Genomic DNA, 18,265 nt, shown 5'->3' with positions numbered 1-18,265 from the left:
GTTACACGTGTAATATCTGAAAATGTATCTTGCTAGACTATTTTACCCGTATACATTATCCATGGATGGACGTGTCTACTGTCAGATGCCATGGTTGCCCTTAGTTTGAAGATGTAATCCAGAGGCAGGTGTTTTCTCCATCTCCTTAGCTTTCATACTCGAATTCCACTGATTTCAAAACTCAGTCATCCAGAAAGTGGAGAGCGACACTTATGCAGTTTTAATACACATACTGACCAGACATACTGACCAGCTCAAAGAGACGTGTTCTATATGGCAGACCAATCCAAACTCATATCTCGGCATGTCCAGCCCACTCATCTCAGCCGATCATCGGTAGTGGGAAGGTTGCTGATTTTTTTTTTCTGTGGCTAAACCAACTAGGCTCGTAATTGTACAATTTTATTTGTATTTACAGGTGAAAAACCCGAACTCACTGAAATATTCCTGAAGTCTAATTTTTTAGTAGAAGAGTTCAGAGCAAACGGACACATTTCTGAGACAGCCTTRATCAGTGTTTGGAAAACAATAGGCATTCACCCATATATATAAAAATGACATCACATTGTAGTACTGCTTCTTTCTTTTTTAGCAATCATTATTTACATTCATTATGCAAATACATTAACATGTACCCAATCAGCATTTCCTATCTACCCTCCCCTCAGGCAATTTCCCCTGTCATAAGTTTGTAAACTGTAATGCAATAATGAAGGGAGATTTCTTTCTTCACTCTCGTACGGGAAAGAAAATGTATGTCAGGGGTAGAATATCTTGTAAAACCACATTTGTGGTCTATTTACTGAAGTGTCCATGTAATTATTTTGTAAAGTCTAAGAGAATTTAACATTTGTATTAAAGTGCAAGAGCAACATCAAAACTAGTGACGAGAAGTCCCCTGTAGCCAGACACTTTAATCATTCCCTCCAGGATTCAACAATCGCAATGATATTTTTTGCGATATCAACAATTTCCCGCAAGTTATGCGAGGGCTTGCAAATGTCCAATCACTGCACTATTTCAGCATAAAACATTAAAATCATTGCAATATTATTGCATAAAACGGAATCCCCACAGTACAAAAAGAGGGATAGCAATTTCAATCAATCACTGCATATTTACCTCAAGCATTTTTGCCTGCAAATATTACAAAAAACTGCTGTGAAATCCTGGAGGGACTGTTAAAGGGAGTAAGACATGATGTGTGCTAACTGAGGTTCCAGGGCATGGAAGTTGTACAGCCACCAAAGAGAGGAGCTGATAGAGCGCAATTAATGTTGCAGACAGAGGCATATTATATCCATGCCCTACAAACAGAAAGCCCTAGAGGCCTGAATTGCTTCTTGTCAGCAAACAGGTTTGCATTTCTTCGTTTTTTGTGGAGAATAGCTCTTGTGGAGAACAATAGACAAATGTAGGTACAGTGCATTCGGAAGGTATTTAGACCCCTTGACTTTTTCCACATTTTGTTACATTACAGCCTTATTGAAAAATGTATTAAATAAAAACATTTCCTCATCAATATACACATGATACCCCATAATGACAAAGCAAAAAACAATTTTTTTGAAACCAGGTTTTTGAAATATTCAGATGATCAGACTTGAAATTGAGCTCAGGTTCATCCTGTTTCCATTGACCTTGAGATGTTTCTACAACTTGGTGAATTCAATTGATTGGACATGATTTAGAAAGGCACGCACCTGTCTATATAAGGTCCCATAGTAGGCAGTGCATGTCAGAGCAAGCAATGAGGTCGAAGGAATTGTCCGTAGAGCTCCAAGACATGATTGTGTCGAGGCACAGATCTGAGGAAGGGTACCTAACAAATTCTGCAGCATTGAATGTCCCCAAGAACACAGTGGCATCCATCATTCTGAAATGGAAGAAGTTTGGAACAGAGCAAAGTACAGAGAGAACCTGCTCTAGAGTGCTCAGGACCTCAGACTAGGGCGAAGGTTCACCTTCCAACAAGACAATGACCTTAAGCACACAGCCAAGACAACACTGGAGTGGCTTCGGGACAAGTTTCTGAATGCCCTTGAGTGGCCCAGCTAGGGCCCGGACTTGAACCCGATTGAACATCTCTGGAGAGACCTGAAAAAAACCGTGCAGCAACGCTCCCCATCCAACCTAACAGAGCTTGAGAGGATCTGCAGAGAAGAATGTGAGAAGCTACCCAAATACAGGTGTGCCAAGCTTGTAGCATCATACCCAAGAAGACTCGAGGCTGTGATCGCTGCCAAAGGTGCCTCAACAAAGCACTGAGTAAAGCGTCTGTATACTTACAGTACCAGTCAAAACTTTGGACACACCTACTCATTTAAGGATATTTCTTTATTTTGACTATTTTCTGCATTGTAGAATAATAGTGAAGACATCAAAACTATGAAATAACACAAATGGAATAATGTAGTAACCAAAAAGGTGTTAAACAAATCAAAACATATTTTAGATTTTAGATTCTTCAAAGTAGCCACCCTTTGCCTTGATGCCAGCATTGCAAAGTCTTGGCATTCTCTCAACCAGCTTCTCCTGGAATACTTTTCCAACAGTCATGAAGGAGTTCCCACATATGCTGAGCACTTGTTGGCTGCTTTTCCTTCACTCTGCGTTCCAAATCATCCCAAACCATCTCAATTGGGTTGAGGTCAGGTGATTGTGGAGGCCAGGTCATCTGATGCAGCACTCCATCACTCTCCTTCTTGGTCAAATAGCTCTTACACACCTTACACACCTGGAGGTCTGTTGGGTCATTGTCCTGTGAACCACATATGCGAAAATCATCCGTTCACCTACTCTGCATCTCACAAAGACAGGGTGGTTGGAACCAAAAATCTAAAATTTGGATGGTCTCAAAATCAGACCAAAGGACAGATTTCCACCGGTCTAATGTCCATTGCTCATGTTTCTTGGCCCAAGCAAGTCTCTTCTTCTTATTGGTGTCCTTTGGTAGTGGTTTCTTCAGCAATTCGACCATGAAGGGATGATTCACGTAGTCTCCTCTGAGCAGTTGATGTTTAGATGTGTCTGTTACTTGAACTCTGTGAAGCATTTATTTGGGCTGCAATCTGAGATGCAGTTAACTCTAATGAACTTATCCTCTACAGCAGAYGTACCTCTGGGTATTCCTTTCCTGTGGCTATCCTCATGAGAGCCTGTTTCATCATAGCATTTGATGGTTTTTGCGACTGCACATGATGAAACTTTCAAAGTTTTTGAAAATTTCAGATTGAGTTACCTTCATGTCTTAAAGTAATGATGGACTGTCATTTCTCTTTGCATATGTGTTTTTGGCAGAAATTTCTTCTTCAACGTGAACTTTCATGTGCCTTAATAACAAACTTGTGTGCCATCTGTAAATACAGATACAATTGTTAAATTACAAGCCTAGTAGGTTTAGCCACAGAAAAAGCCAGTAACCTTCCCACAAGCCATGATTGGCTGAGATAATGAGTTGGATGGAAATACCGAGAGATGAGTTTGGATTGGTCTGCCATATAGCACGCTTTTGTCTATTTGACTTGTTCAGTGTGTCTAGGTAATCCTGTCTAACCAGCTTTAAAAATATATATATTGTGTATCAAAACTGCATAAGTGTTGCTCTCCACTTTCTGGAGGACCAAGTTTTGAAATCAGTGGAATTCGAGTATGATAGCTAAGGAGATGGAGAAAACCCATGTCTCTGGATTACATCTTCAAACTAAGGGCAACCATGGCATCCAACAGGATAAGCATTCATCAATGAATGATGTATARGGGTAAAATAGTCTAACTAGCTACATTTTCAGATATTACACATTTAACATTTTTACAGAAAGAGCCATTTGCTTGGATAGCTATAGCCTAATGTTAGCTTGATGAGTTGTGATTGTGGTTCATTGTTTACCTAGCTAGCTAGCTAATGTTAGCTGGCTGGCTCGCTAGCTAACATTACATGAATGACCTTATTATTCGTATGTCAGAGCCATTTGCTTAGTTAGCTACAGCCTAATATTAACTAGCTAACACTGAACCTGGTTGGTTAGCTACCTGCAGATTCATACAGGGTAGTAACGTCATGAGTTGGGATTATGGTTCATTGTTTACCTAGCTAGCTAGCTGATGTTACTTGTCTTAACAAAAGACTCCACTATGCAAGTAACCATTTTGGGTGCATTCGTAAATTCAGTTTGGCTATCTACTCTGATTTCAGAGCACTCTCGTCTGAGTGTGCCAGAGTGCAGAATAACTGATGAATTTAACAATGCAAAACACCTGTTGAATACGGCCGGTGTCAGTAAACGTCGACAGAAAAGCATATTTAAATTGTTTCCAGCTGCACAGTTACAGTCACCAACACTCTGGATAACATGAAAACAGCCTAACCAGCTCTGCTAGGGTGAGTAAAATGGTCAGAGTGGGGTGTTCTCTGATTATGTGTCTGGAAATTGCTAGCAAACTAGCCAATGTTAGCCAGTTAGCTTGGTGCTTGACTGCTGTTGTGAGGTCAGAACCTTCGGATCAACCCTACTCATCGAGTAGAGCATCTGGTGTGCACTCGTAACGCTCCGAGAGCGACACGTTTGAATTTACGAACAGACAATCTGACAGCACAGTTGCAGTCACCAGCGCTCTGGATAACATAACAGCCTAACCAGCTCTGCTAGGGCGAGTAATGTTCAGTGAGCTGTTCTCTCATTTGTGTCTGGAAGTAGCTAGTAAGTTAGCTTGGGTGCTTGACTCTTGCTGTTAGTACAGAACGGTCGGATCAACCCTTAAAGACATGGGTGGGGCTAAAGTTTAAGAGGGTGTGAACGATGCTGAATGGGTGTAGACAAAGAAGAGCTCTCCAATAGTAGTACCAAAACATTCAAAGGCCATTTTCTCAAAAGTGAGTTTACAAGTTTATCAACATTCAAAGCAAAATAACTTTCCAATTGTTCCTCAACTGTATTTTAACTTCTTTGGGGTAGGAGCAGTATTTTCACGTCCGGATGAAAAGCGCGCCCAGAGTAAACGGCCTGATACTCAACCATAAAAGCTAGAATATGAATCTTATTAGTAGATTTGGATAAAACACACTCTGAAGTTTCTAAAACTGTTTGAATGATGTCTGTGAGTATAACAGAACTCATATGGCAGGCAAAAACCTGAGAAAAAATCCAACCAGGAAGTGGGAAATCTGAGGTTGGTCGATTTTCAACTCAGCTCCTATTGAATATACAGTGGGATATTGGTAATGTTGTACATCCTAAGGCTTCCACTAGATGTCAACAGTCTTTAGAACCTTGTCTGATGCTTCTACTGTGAAGCGGGGCCGAATGAGAGGGGATTGATTTAGGTCTACCATGACCTGAACATGTGCTGACCATGCGCGTTCACGTGAGAGCGAGCTCTGTTCCATCGCACTTCTGAAGACAAAGGAATTCTCCGGTTGGAACATTATTGAAGAATTATGTTAAAAACATCCTAAAGATTGATTCAATACTTCGTTTGTCATGTTTTTACGGACTGTAATATAACTTTTTTAACTTTTCGTTCGTACTTTCCGCTGGACTTGCCCGAGCGTCGTGAGTTTGGAAAGTGTACTGAACGCTAGAACAACAAGGAGGAATTTGGACATAAATGATGGACATTATTGAACAAAACAAACATTTATTGTGGAACTGGGATTCCTGGGAGTGCATTCTGATGAAGATCATCAAAGGTAAGTGAATGTTTATAATGTTATTTCTGACTTCTGTTGACTGTACAATATGGCGGAAATATTTTTGTCTTGATTGGGCTCTGAGCACCGACCTCAGATTATTGCATGGTTTGCTTTTTCCGTAAAGCTTTTTTGAAATCTGACACAGCGGTTGCATTAACTTCTCTCAGCTACGGATCCCTTTTACGGTATCACTTTCCTAAACAACCGCTAGAATTGCAGGGCGCCAGATGAAAAAATATTACTAAAAATATTTATAATCTTGCAATCACAAGTGAAATATACCAAAACACAGCTTAGCTTGTTGTTAATCCACCTATCGTGTCAGATTTTGAAAATATACTTTACAGCGAAAGAAATCCAAGCTTTTGTGAGTGTAGCTTTCAATGCTACAACAAGCTAGCCTTATATTAGCTTGGTTAGCTTGGTCACGGAAGTCAGAAAAGCAATGAAATTAATCCCTTACCTTTGATAATCTTTGGATGTTTCTACTCACGAGACTCCCAGTTACACAACACATTTTATTTTTGTTCGATAAATATTACTTTTATCACAAAAACGCCATTTGGGTTGCGCATTATGCTCAGAAAATCAAAGCCGTGTTCCGTTCGACAAATTCCAAAAAGTATCTGTAATGGTCGTAGAAACATGTCAAATGTTTTTTATAATCAATCCTCAGGTTGTCTTTAACAAACATAATCGATAATATTTCAACCGGACCATTACCTATTCAATAAGAGACAAACGGAAAATGGTGAGCTCCTCTCGCGCGCGCAGGAACTATTCGAAGGACACTTGACTAGTTTTGAAAAAACTWGTTCATTTTTCAAAATAAAAGCCTGAAACTATGTCTAAAGCCTGGTCACAGCCTGAGGAAGCCATTGGAAAAGGAATCTGGTTGATACCCCTTTAAATGGAGGTTAGACGGGCCAAATATCACTTCCGGGTTACATTTTCTCAGGCTTTCGCTTGCAGAATAAGTATTGTTATACTCACAGACAATATTTTGACAGTTTTGGAAACTTTGGAGTGTTTTCTATCCTAGTCTGTAAATTATATGCATATTCTACTATCTGGGCCAGAGAAAATGTCCGTTTACGTTGGGCACGTTATTTAAAAAAATAATAATAATCTGACCCCAAGTGCTAAGAGGTTTTAAGGAGAAGTGCATCTAACGTTCCATGCATAACACATGTATTTTCATCAACATTTATAATGAGTATTTCTGTAAATTGATGTGGCTCTCTGCAAAATCACCAGATGTTTTGGAACTACTGAACGTAACGCGCCAATGTAAACTCAGATTTTTGGATATAAATATGAACTTTACCGAACAAAACATACATGTTTTGTGTAACATGAAGTCTTATAAGTGTCATCTGATGAAGATCATCAAAGGTTAGTGATTAATTTTATCTATATTTCTGCTTTTTGTGAATCCTCTCTTTGGCTGGAAAAATGGCTGTGGTATTCTGTGAATAGGCACTCACCTAACATAACCGTTTGGTTTGCTTTCGTCGTAAAGCCTTTTTGAAATCGGACACTGTGGCTGGATTTACAACAAGTGTATCTTTAAAATGATGTAAAATACATGTATGTTTGAGGAATTTTAATTATGGGATTTCTGTTGTTTTGAATTTGGCGCCCTGCAGTTTCACTGGCTGTTGACGAGGTGAGACGCTACCGTCCCACATACCCTAGAGAGGTTTTAAAGAACTCACKTCGACATTGAACTCGAGATACACTAAAGAACAACACAATTTCAAAAGACCGATTTGAGCCGGTCAGATCACGGACTTGGTCTTTTACCAAGTAGGGATATCTTCTGTACACCACCCCTACCWTGTCACAACACAACTGATTGATGGAAAGAAAATCCACAAATTAACTTTTAACAATGCACACCTGTTAATTGAAAAGCATTCCAGGTGAATACCTCATGAAACTGGTTGAGAGAATGCCAAGAGTGTGCAAAGCTGTCATCAAGGTAAAGTGTGGCTACTTTGAAGAATCTCAAATATAAAATATATTTTAATTTGTTCAACACTTTTTTGCTTACATGATTTCGTATGTATTACATAGTTTTGATGTCTTCACTATTATTCTACATTATTGAAAATAGTAAAAATAAAGAAAAACACTGGAAGGAGTAGGTGTGTTCAAACTTTTGACTGGTACTGTATGCAAATGTGATATTTCATTTTTTTTTTTTACATTTACAAAAATATTTAAAAACCTGTTTTTCATTTGTCATTATGGGGTATTGTGTGTAGATTGATGAGAAGAAGAAAAAATAATAKATTTTAGAATAAGGCTGTAACACAATTTTTTTTTAGAAAAAGGCAAGATGGATTTCATTGGGGAATTTTTATTATGCTTATTAGATTTCATTGGGGTCACAGACATCAACTCTAGTTTTGTTTTATACCATAACCTAAGTACTGGATTAGCTTTAGTCAAATAATTTATCAAGTTGGCTGAATAATACGATGAAAACCTCTTCTAGCAGACTCAAAGAGTAAACAGGTCAGCAGCCCTGGGGGAGAGATGTACTGTATACATGTTTGGCAGCAGCAATGTATTATACACTCTTGGAAAAATGGTTCTTCGGCTGTCCCCATAGGAGAACCCTTTGAATTTCCCTTTTTGGTTCCATGTAGGACCCTTTCCACAGAGGATTCTACATGGAACAAAAAAGGGTTCTACGCGGAACCAAAAAGAGGTCTCCCTGGAACCAAAAAGGCTTCTCCTATGGGGACAGCCCAAAAAAAACTTTGGAAAGATTTTTTCTAAGTGTACAGTTTGCCTTGCTCCTTTCTTTTTACAAGAATCACAAACTCCAGCACATTAAACAGTTAGTTGTGCACTGTAGACAGCCCATACCCATGTACTTTAAAAATCACCTTTGACTGAGAGAAATAAGCGAGTTTGCAGCCAAGTCTATAGATCTGTGGGAAATCGCTCAGGCGTAGAGGATTTGCATACGCTTGCACTTAAATAACTTATTACTGAGGCCGGCTGCGCTCACATTGCTGTCCTGATTTCAGGGTCCACTGCACATCTGAGCCTGACAAAAGGTGCCAGTTCTTGAATTGTGATGCAATTTAGGATACCACTGTCTCTCTGAAATAAATGAGGCATCTGAGGGAAAAACAGAATGAGAGGTGGTGAAGAGGAGGAGAGAGACACTGACATTGAGGCAATCTAAAAGTACAGTATTTACTTAATTCTAATATAACTAAAATGAATTAAATATTTAAGGATTAATACGTAGTGTGCAATTATTGTATCTTTCTAAAATATTAGTAAGCAACAGACAGTTTGTGCATACCAATCATACTGCTGCAAATTGCATGGACAGAAATGTGAGACAAACATTGTGTAAGGAGTTTCTATAGCAACCTTAAGCTGTCTGTGTCTGCCTGACAATTAGAAATGATTAGCCTTCATTCATTCTCAATTAGGTTTTCTTGTACGCGCTAATTAGTTAATCACATCGCATGTGACTAAGGTAATTTTGATGTGTTTCAAGTAGTTGGAAATAAGTTATAATTTATTAGCATTATGACGGATACACTTTAAGGTATTGAATAAGTGGAGTGGTTCAATTGAGTTTGAGCATAGACAAATTCAAACAAAATCATGTGAAGTTTTGCATTAAGTAAATACAAATACTTTGTGTGCTATGACCTTTTGCAATAAGATGTTGATTCCTGTAACCATTGAAAACCTGGCATTGTATTAATACTATTCATCCTCTTATTTCCATTGAGGCAAACTGATTTTAAGAAAAGTGTCAACTTTGCATTTTGGTGTTGTTCAACTATAATAGAGCAATCTTCCAATATTGGACAAATACAGTTCAAACATGGCTTTTATGAGGTTGAATTTACAGCTAGCATACTGTACATGGACCAGGTTGCAGTGCGACAGACGTCAATATTGCAGTCGGCCTAATAGCAATAGCGTGATGTAGAGAGAGAGAGATGGATCTTTACATTACATAACGATGTATACCCCCCCATCGCCATACCCTGATTCCTCCACCTAACTATTGTTCTTACTTTAGTTCCAAGTCAAGGACTTCCTGAGGGGATCAATGGAGTTGCAGTCAAGTGTTCATCACTGTGGGTCCTTGATTTGGCTGTCAGATCCCAGCTCCCTCCCACCCACCCTGCTCATGGCCACTGAGCAAGAGCAAGGCCCACAGCATGATCAATCATCTGCAAATCACTTCCTGAAAAATAACATGAAAACTGCTACATGCTGGTGATGAGGTTCAAGTCGAAGCACTGGGACAGGAGAGTCAGATCACTGTGCTTTACATTTTTGAGTTTTCTATCACTAGTGTGTTAAATATATATTTTTCTGATATAATGATGCTCTGTAACTTTGTCAGATTTTGGCGAAGGGTTCAAGTAAGTACTTGAGATGATTAATTTCTTCCTCATTGCTTTGGGACTTCTTGACATTGATGCCTCCTTGACACTGACACCTTGGGAAAATACTGCTAAAGTGACAGCTACTAACTCACCAAAGTTGGCTTCTCAGTCAGTTTGGCTTCGGATGAGAGGATCTTTAGCTCCATATATCGTGGCATGTTGACTTTTCTCATCTCCATGAGCATGCTATATCTCTTCTCCCAGAGGCATATTAATCAAACATAAACAGATCAAATGTAAATGCTTTTTTTCTACATATTCAAGGTGACAGACATTTCAAAGCAGCTGTTTTGCCATCAGAACATCATGTAACTGTTAGATATTACAGCTAACTCTTTTAAATGTTTACTGAAGAGATTGGTTAGTTGAAGCCAATCTTTAGTTTATTACAGCTCTCCACTCTCATAAAACATAAAACCCTATGGAATTATCATAATTACTATTCCTTCTAGCTACCATATTTTGACCTAATGATGACAATATTTTATGCTAACAATTTTAGTGGGTCTTTTTTTTTTATTACCACAAAATAATTTTCTTCCAAATACTCAAAACTTTGACGTCTGTTTGGGTATATTTGTTTGTTATTGGTTTGGGTATAATTAAAATGTTCTTTAGTGTATCTAGAGTTCAATGTCGATGTGAGTTCTTTAAAATACTTTTTACAATTGGCCTATATTAACAACTTTCATCAATTCAAAATGTGAAGAAGCAAATTATTGTCAAACATTAATTAAGTTATTATACATTTTTTATTTAAAAGACTAAATAATTCATACTCTTTGAGAACAAATGGTCTATGTGCTGCATCTGTCTACCATGGATTCATTTACATTTTGATGTGAAGACATTTAATTGCATTCAACAGTGCACGTTTCTTCCCCGACAGTAAACCTTGTCAAAAGTAAATTGTTTGGAGTATAATTAATCATCACTCAGGGAACATTAGAGGGAACAATGCCTTATTTTGTGAGTGCGGATTAAAACTGCCATCAGAATCGCCTTACCCAGATACACAACCACATTACAGTGCCACAGACACAATAGGCCGATAACTGGTTTATCACGCAAATATGCCACTTATTATGTGATGAACCTGCCCCGATTCACAACCATGCCTGCAGGACTTATCCAGCGATTACAGGGTCAGAGAAATTAATTGGATTGTCATGCAGAGGAGGTATAGCAGAGATTTACTTATTCTGGGAAACACACTAAAGGTATCGAGTAACTTAAACTTATTCTAATGTTCGCAAGTATGGCCCCTGCCTGTTTGGCCAAATCTTATAAATGCTAAGTACACAGACTGACCCCCCCCCCACACTGTCCTATTTTGTTGCAATGTCATTCTTGATTTGTGTGAAGGATGAACAACTTACCTTTTTTCTCGTTGACACAATACAATCAGTATGTGTCTGTCCCCATGGGTTCTCTCAGGCAGAAGCTGCAAGGTGAGATATCATACTGGCTCTGCCTCTGTTTGAGTGTGAGGTCCTCTGCTTGGGATAAAAGCTTTTTTTATGTAACCTTTATTTAACTAGCAAGTCAGTTAAGAACAAATTCTTACTTACAATGACAGCCTACCGGGGAACAACGGTTCAGGGGCAGAATGACAGATTTTTACCTTGTCAGCTCAGGGAATCAATCCAGCAACCTTTCGGTTACTGGCCCAATGCTCTAACCACTAGGCTACCTGCCGCGCCTGGATGAGAGCTACTTTTGACTTAAATAATTTCAATTCTACATCTAAAACACTGGTTTATGGGCTTCAGTCTGCCTAAGAGTGCTGTCAAGGAAAACAGATTCGAGGGTCACGTCTGGGATCATGGATTCATTAAAAAGTTTGAAGCATTTTTCATCTAGTTTCCATTATAAGTTGGTCTTGCAGAACTCTCTTTCCAGAGTACAGTTTCCAAAAATTGTGCTCAATAAGCTTTACAAAAGTGCACGCATGCTCATCAAACAATACCCTTTACCTGCTCTGAGCATCTACAATGGTGAGTTTGTATCATATTAATCACAGCAAATAACTATGAAAACCAAGTATTTTGAAAACAATAGCCAACTGCTTCCCTGACTTTGTATTTGTTGTGTGAAATGGAAACAGAAAACAGGTTACAACAGTATCAAAGCTCATATCTCATTTTAGAATACTAATAAACCCAACCATAGCATTTTGAAATGTGTTGTTGTGCCCATGAACACACAAGGTGAGAATGTTATTAAAAGCTCAATTACAGATATTTCAAAAAGTGAAGGGCCAATTTTAGGCAAAATATAAAGTCAATACGAGTGTTAAAGGTCAGTTATCCCATGGATTCAATTACTTCTAGAGATCCTGTGAAGTTATAATGCTATATGTGACACTGTTGTGCAAATACAGTGGTGTGATCAGAATTGAGAAGGGCAAGAGCTAGCTAGAGAGAACATTATAAAAGACCACCCTTTCCCTCCCATGCTCAAAGTTTCTATTTAACGCCATCTCAGTAAATTGTGTTTTTAACCTTTTGGTTGCTCCAAGGGATAAGAGTGTCAACTACAGTACATTCCAGTACAGAAGTGTGTACATTTTTGCCCCGGGTAAATAAATTTGTGTTTGAACTACTTGTAAGTTCATCAATCACATGTTGAATATTACTGCTTAACATGTTTGTCAAGCTGGTCTGAGAACCAAGGTGTCTTCCTTTATTATAGCTGACCTATACATGCGATATTAAGGGTGCGCACCGTAGAATAGTCATTTGCACAATATATATCTTACTTCCTTTCATACTTTGAGACTGTTCAGGGCTTTATACAAATGTATACAGTATTTTCTGTCAACGAGACATACAAATGTTCTGACAGTTGCTATTTCAGTTGAAAATGTAAACGGCAGAATAAATGGAAAATCATAAGAGCACACATTCCATTAAACTAAAGAAAGGAGGGCCAAAGATAACGTCAGTCCCTTCAGCTGTTATAAGACTTTTGTCAAAACCATTTTCTTCCAGCGTAAAACAGGGGGGTTAAGGTGACTTGAGTGATGAGCAGGGTGTGTGTGTGGGTGTCTTTGCTAGCGACCTTGTCTGTAATAGAGTTTCACTTCTCAAAAATCTCAGGCCAAACAAGTCTCAGCCAGGCGTGAATGGACTCCAGTGGGTACCTTTTAATTGCCTCTCCCCTTCACGGTTCACACAGGCACTTCTACCCTGGTACTAGCTGGAGAAAGAGAAACAACAATTCAAATAGCCACCAGACCAGAGAAAGAATGTCTTGAGAAGTCAGCTAATGACAGGAGGAGTTTGTTACAAATGCATTAGGGAAAGAGAAGAACAGTGCACAGGGACTCACAGTACAAGGCACATAAAGCCTTTTAAGACTCACAGTTCAAGGCACTTCTGTCACAGCAAGCTGTAACTTTAATAAGTGTATTTRATTCAGGATTATTTTAGAGCTCTGGCACAAGTCGACGTATGAACCTAACAAGCAAGGCTAGGGCTGTCTAAGCTAGAACAATTCAGTCTGTCTGTTTGAGAAGTGAACACAACATCATTTGTATTATTGCCAAAGCAAGCTACTGAAACACCTGACAGAAGTTAGACAGCTGATCAGAGAAAACAGAGGATCAGGCAAAACTTTATCCAAACAAAAGATTAAGTATGGCACACCTCAGAAACATTTTCCAAGAAAATAAAGCATATAAGATGTAAACTTGCATTGGATATAAGATGTAATTGATAAGTGGAATCTAGCAAATAAATAGACATTCAGGTGGGTTAAAGAGTAGGTTGACACATTTATCAATGGTTCAACAATGCTGTCTCTGAATTCCTGTCAACAATAGCATTTCTGAAAGGCTTACAACTTTCAAGACTTAATCTAGTAAAAAHAAATACGAGGAAGAAAACAATATCTTGATAGATAAATGACAAAGACAAATTCCATCAGATGTAATAATGCTCCAAGTCATATTTACTGTATAACAACCCTTTAAAGGCATTATGATGGAACAATCTAAGGAAGTGATTGTGATAACTAATACACCCAAGCTGCAGTCATCTTGGAGATACACATCTGAAGAAAAGCTAATCAGGGAGAATGGTCATTATCTCTACATAAGGCTCAGTCATTCTATCTTTTTCTTTCATTATCATATAGAATTCCTGATCTAGTGCGGCATCACGTCTCGTCGCCAAACACTGATGTTATCGTTTAGCGCTGCTGGAGGACAATACACAACAAGCACAGATTACCACCAGATAAAAACCCCTCCAATGAATCAAAAGTTGAGTGGGAGAGACTTTTAATTCAATCTCCAAAAGAATTATCCTTCATATACTCTATTCCACTATTTCAGAGTTTAGGGATTTAAGGGATTGCGATGAGGGTTTACCTCGTCTAGACAGAGGACAGTTATTGAGCGCACTTTTGTGCTTGGGATCGGGCAACGGTTTACAGTATCTGTTCTAGTGGCGACTCTATTGGGAAATTGTYCAACGCTGCATTACATCTCAGTGCTCTTTAACTGGAATAAAGTGGTCTGAGACCAACTTTGCTATCGATGGCAGTCACAGTTGGATGGACTAACAACTATGAACAATTGCAAGATAAAATGATTGTTCGAAATTATTACATCCAGTATCATGTGTATATAAGTATATAAGACGGAAATATTCTAAATGCAAATATCGCTGTCGCAATCACCAATGGTAAATTATCCACTTTAATCACTGGATTCTCATGAAGCACGACATAGTTTTGCCCCATAAACATATCATACTTCAAAATAACGATGCCTACAGTACTGTCAAGCGTTGAATTACACAATTCTAACATGTACATTATGTCTAATTAGGAATAACAACTATTAAAACAGGTAGACGTGAACGTCTAATATGGCTGCCAATTTCACTGAATCACACTAAAAAGCATTCAATAACAGATTGGCACAGTAAGTGTGACCTCTTTTGTGAACAAATGTGTTCTACTGTGAGCGAACAGAGATATTTGCATTTCTAATATCTGCATCCTATATTCCTGATACTGGTTTGAATAATTTCTAACAACCATTTTATCTTGCAATTGTTCCTAGTTATTAGTCCAGCCATCTGTGACAGCCATTGATAGCAAAGTGGGTTTCAGACCACTTCATTATTCAGTGATTGTTTTCTCAAATAAACTGAAATTGAGCAAACAGAGTAGAATTTTAGCAACCAGAGAATGCCAGTGATTTCCTCTAGATAACACAGCGACAAAGTCTGAACAGCTTTCACATTTTGACAACAGATTCCGCTCTGGCGGGAGAAATCAATAGGCGAATATCACAACTAATCACAACACTGGCGGGTAAGTAATACTGTGAAACACTATCATTCCACTATTACTGCAGATATTATTATGGACATTTTCTGAAATTACTGTGCAAAAAAAATCTAAAATATCCTTTGTATAGCACCTTTAATTATCTCTCATTGTCCCTAAATAACATTATGTTGGTTGCGTGCCAATAACAGCAAACAGTCTAATTGTAGTCAGATGTGTGGCTGGTAAATTAATCCTTGCATTTATAGTCTACCACTAATTATTCCCCATTTGCTTTCAAGCGTGTTTATTCTTCGCAAGATACAAGGACATCTGAATTTATCGTTTACTTTGCAATGTCTTTGTGGGAGTATTTTTTTACTTAAAATATGAAAGCTCAAAATACAAATGCAGATTTATTTGCCATCATCACACATTCTGTTCACCACTTTTATTGAAATGCCAATGGAAATGGTATTCTCAATGTAAGACTGAGAGACTTGTTTTCTGCATTCCAATGAACCCATGTCATTACTTGAGGCTTACCTGATAAGAGAGACAGGGAACTAGGGGAGTTCTCCCACTCCTCTAAACATATTTTTTATGGTATAATCTCCTGGGATATACATGAAGTTTACTCAAAATGTCAGCTTCATACAGTGTGAAACAGATATAGCCTTAGGTCTCCATAGGGTAGAGCCGTAAATAAAAACTTTTTTAGAGTGACAGTATCATGATGCTTGGTGTATATTTTACACCCATAGAGAATTTAATTGATGCCTTCACTTTCAAAGGAGTTGATGCAAAATCCTCATAAGGCCAAAGAATTCCAAAGTGTTTGTTCTAGTGACAACAATGGTGCCAGTGCTTAGTGTGTGCAGTATTGGTATATACAGTGTGTGGAATATTGTTATATACAGTGTGTGGAATATTGTTATATACAGTGTTTGCAGTATTGGTATATACAGTGTGTGCAATATTGGTATATATTCTACCCACAATTACATAGTACTTCTTGATATTATGCAGTCTTATGATCTCACTGAAAATAGTGGCAAGATACTGTACACTTTAAAAAACTTTCTAAGGTTATGGCTCAAGGTATCTGTCTAATTTGAAAGCTATTCTCACCTCCTCAAAGCCTCAAAGCATACACTGATCCAGGTTCATCACAGATGTATAAGCATAAACATACACATTTCGATCAAGCACTTGTGGCGATGATTATATCATTGGCATATCTATTTTCAGAAACACTGTCTTTGCACCGTTCTTTCTTTGTGCTTCTCTCTTCAGAAGTGTTATCAGGTGTTTCAGCTCGAGAATTACTATTGGAGGCATCTGGATATCCGTATAGATATAATCACAGCTTACAAGCATCAATGTCACATACACGCAATTGAAAAGCAGAGTGGGAAGATGATATAGCTCATAATTAGAGGCTTTGCGGGTAAAGGAGACCTTGATGCCATGCCTCAGTGTTCCCCTGCAACAGCTCTAATGATCATCTCACGGCGGCTGACATACAGAATTGAACTCATAGGCGGGGTTGGGATATCTAATGTAAGCTGTCTTTATACTGTTACACTGTAACAAAATTGTAATCATGTTCTGATTCAACCCACATTTAGTCTATTCTGTCATTTCTCAAAATAAAACAATTTCAAGTAGTGTCATGCTGTTTTAGTCTTTTTTTCTGTGTAGCAACATAGAGAAGTATCTCAAAGAATAAAAATATATTATACGTATATAGTTTTGGCATCCAACATATTTACACACTCGTTGCTATGAAACGTTACACATTGAAAGGAAAAGGGGTTACTGACCCATTGCCATTCTGTCCTGGTAGAACCAAAAATAGCCACCCACTGGGCACAGACGTCAATTCAACATCTATTCCATGTTGGTTCAAAGTAATTTCATTGAAATGACTTGGAAACAATGTTGATTCAATTAGTATGTGCCTAGTGGGCAGGCATGCTCCAACAGAAATACAGTGTGTGCGTGCAATTTTGTCATGTAAAAACTGTCGCGCTGGAATTATCCACCACTAACGTCAGGTTCGGCAATTTACCTGTCTGACATCAGCTCGCTTGCGCTGAGGTAGGAGGGGTGGAAATGTTTGAGGTGTGTCCTTAAAAATGTGTGCCAATATGTTCATTTCATTCAGCACAACTGCGGTAACTCAGTTGGTTATGTTTTTAAGGCTAGGGGGCAGTATTCCGAAGTTTGGATGACTGAGGTGCCCAAAGTAAACTGCCTGTTACTCAGGCCCAGAAGCTAGGATATGCATATGCAMGGTATTGGATAGAAAACATTCTAAAGTTTCTAAAACTGTTAATATAATGTCTGTGAGTATAACAGAACTGAGTTGGTAGGCGAAACCTCGAGAACTTTTGAGGTCATTGGACATTTCAATGCTTTTCTATGGGAAAGTCTAATAATTAGGACCCAGATTGCAGTTCTTATGGCTTCCACTAGATGTCAACAGTCTTTAGAAATTGTTTCATGCTTGTATTTTGAAAAATGAAGAAGTATTCGTATTCTTTCGAAGTGTCCCTCAGAAGGACTCTAGTTTTTTGGCGCGCGTGAATGAGTGCGCGCTCCTCGTTCTTTTTCTTCGGAATTGAACACAGTTTATTCCGTCTTAAATTTTATCGATTATTTACATATTAGGGTACCTGAGGTTTGATTAGAAACATTGTTTGAATTGTTTGGACGAAGTTTACAGGTAACTTTTTAGATTCCTTTGTAGGCATGTTGAGTTGGAACAGGTGTATTTCTGAATCAAACGCGCCAAATAAACAGACATTTTTGGGATATAAAGAAGGACTTTATCGAACAAAACAAR

The 18,265-nt window shown here is 38.3% G+C and overlaps 1 long non-coding RNA gene across 1 annotated transcript in view; it reads left to right on the top strand.

Annotated features, from left to right (window-relative positions):
* The window catches only part of LOC139026834 (uncharacterized), a 405,332-nt gene that overhangs the window by 209,929 nt on the left and 177,138 nt on the right, over positions 1–18,265 (top strand). The window lies entirely within an intron of this gene.

Source organism: Salvelinus sp. IW2-2015, linkage group LG4q.1:29 (assembly GCF_002910315.2).
Source record: "Salvelinus sp. IW2-2015 linkage group LG4q.1:29, ASM291031v2, whole genome shotgun sequence".
NCBI classification, from domain to species: Eukaryota; Metazoa; Chordata; class Actinopteri; order Salmoniformes; family Salmonidae; genus Salvelinus; species Salvelinus sp. IW2-2015.
The sequence above is the reverse complement of the archived record's forward strand: the minus strand, read 5'-3'. Positions and strand labels throughout refer to the sequence as shown.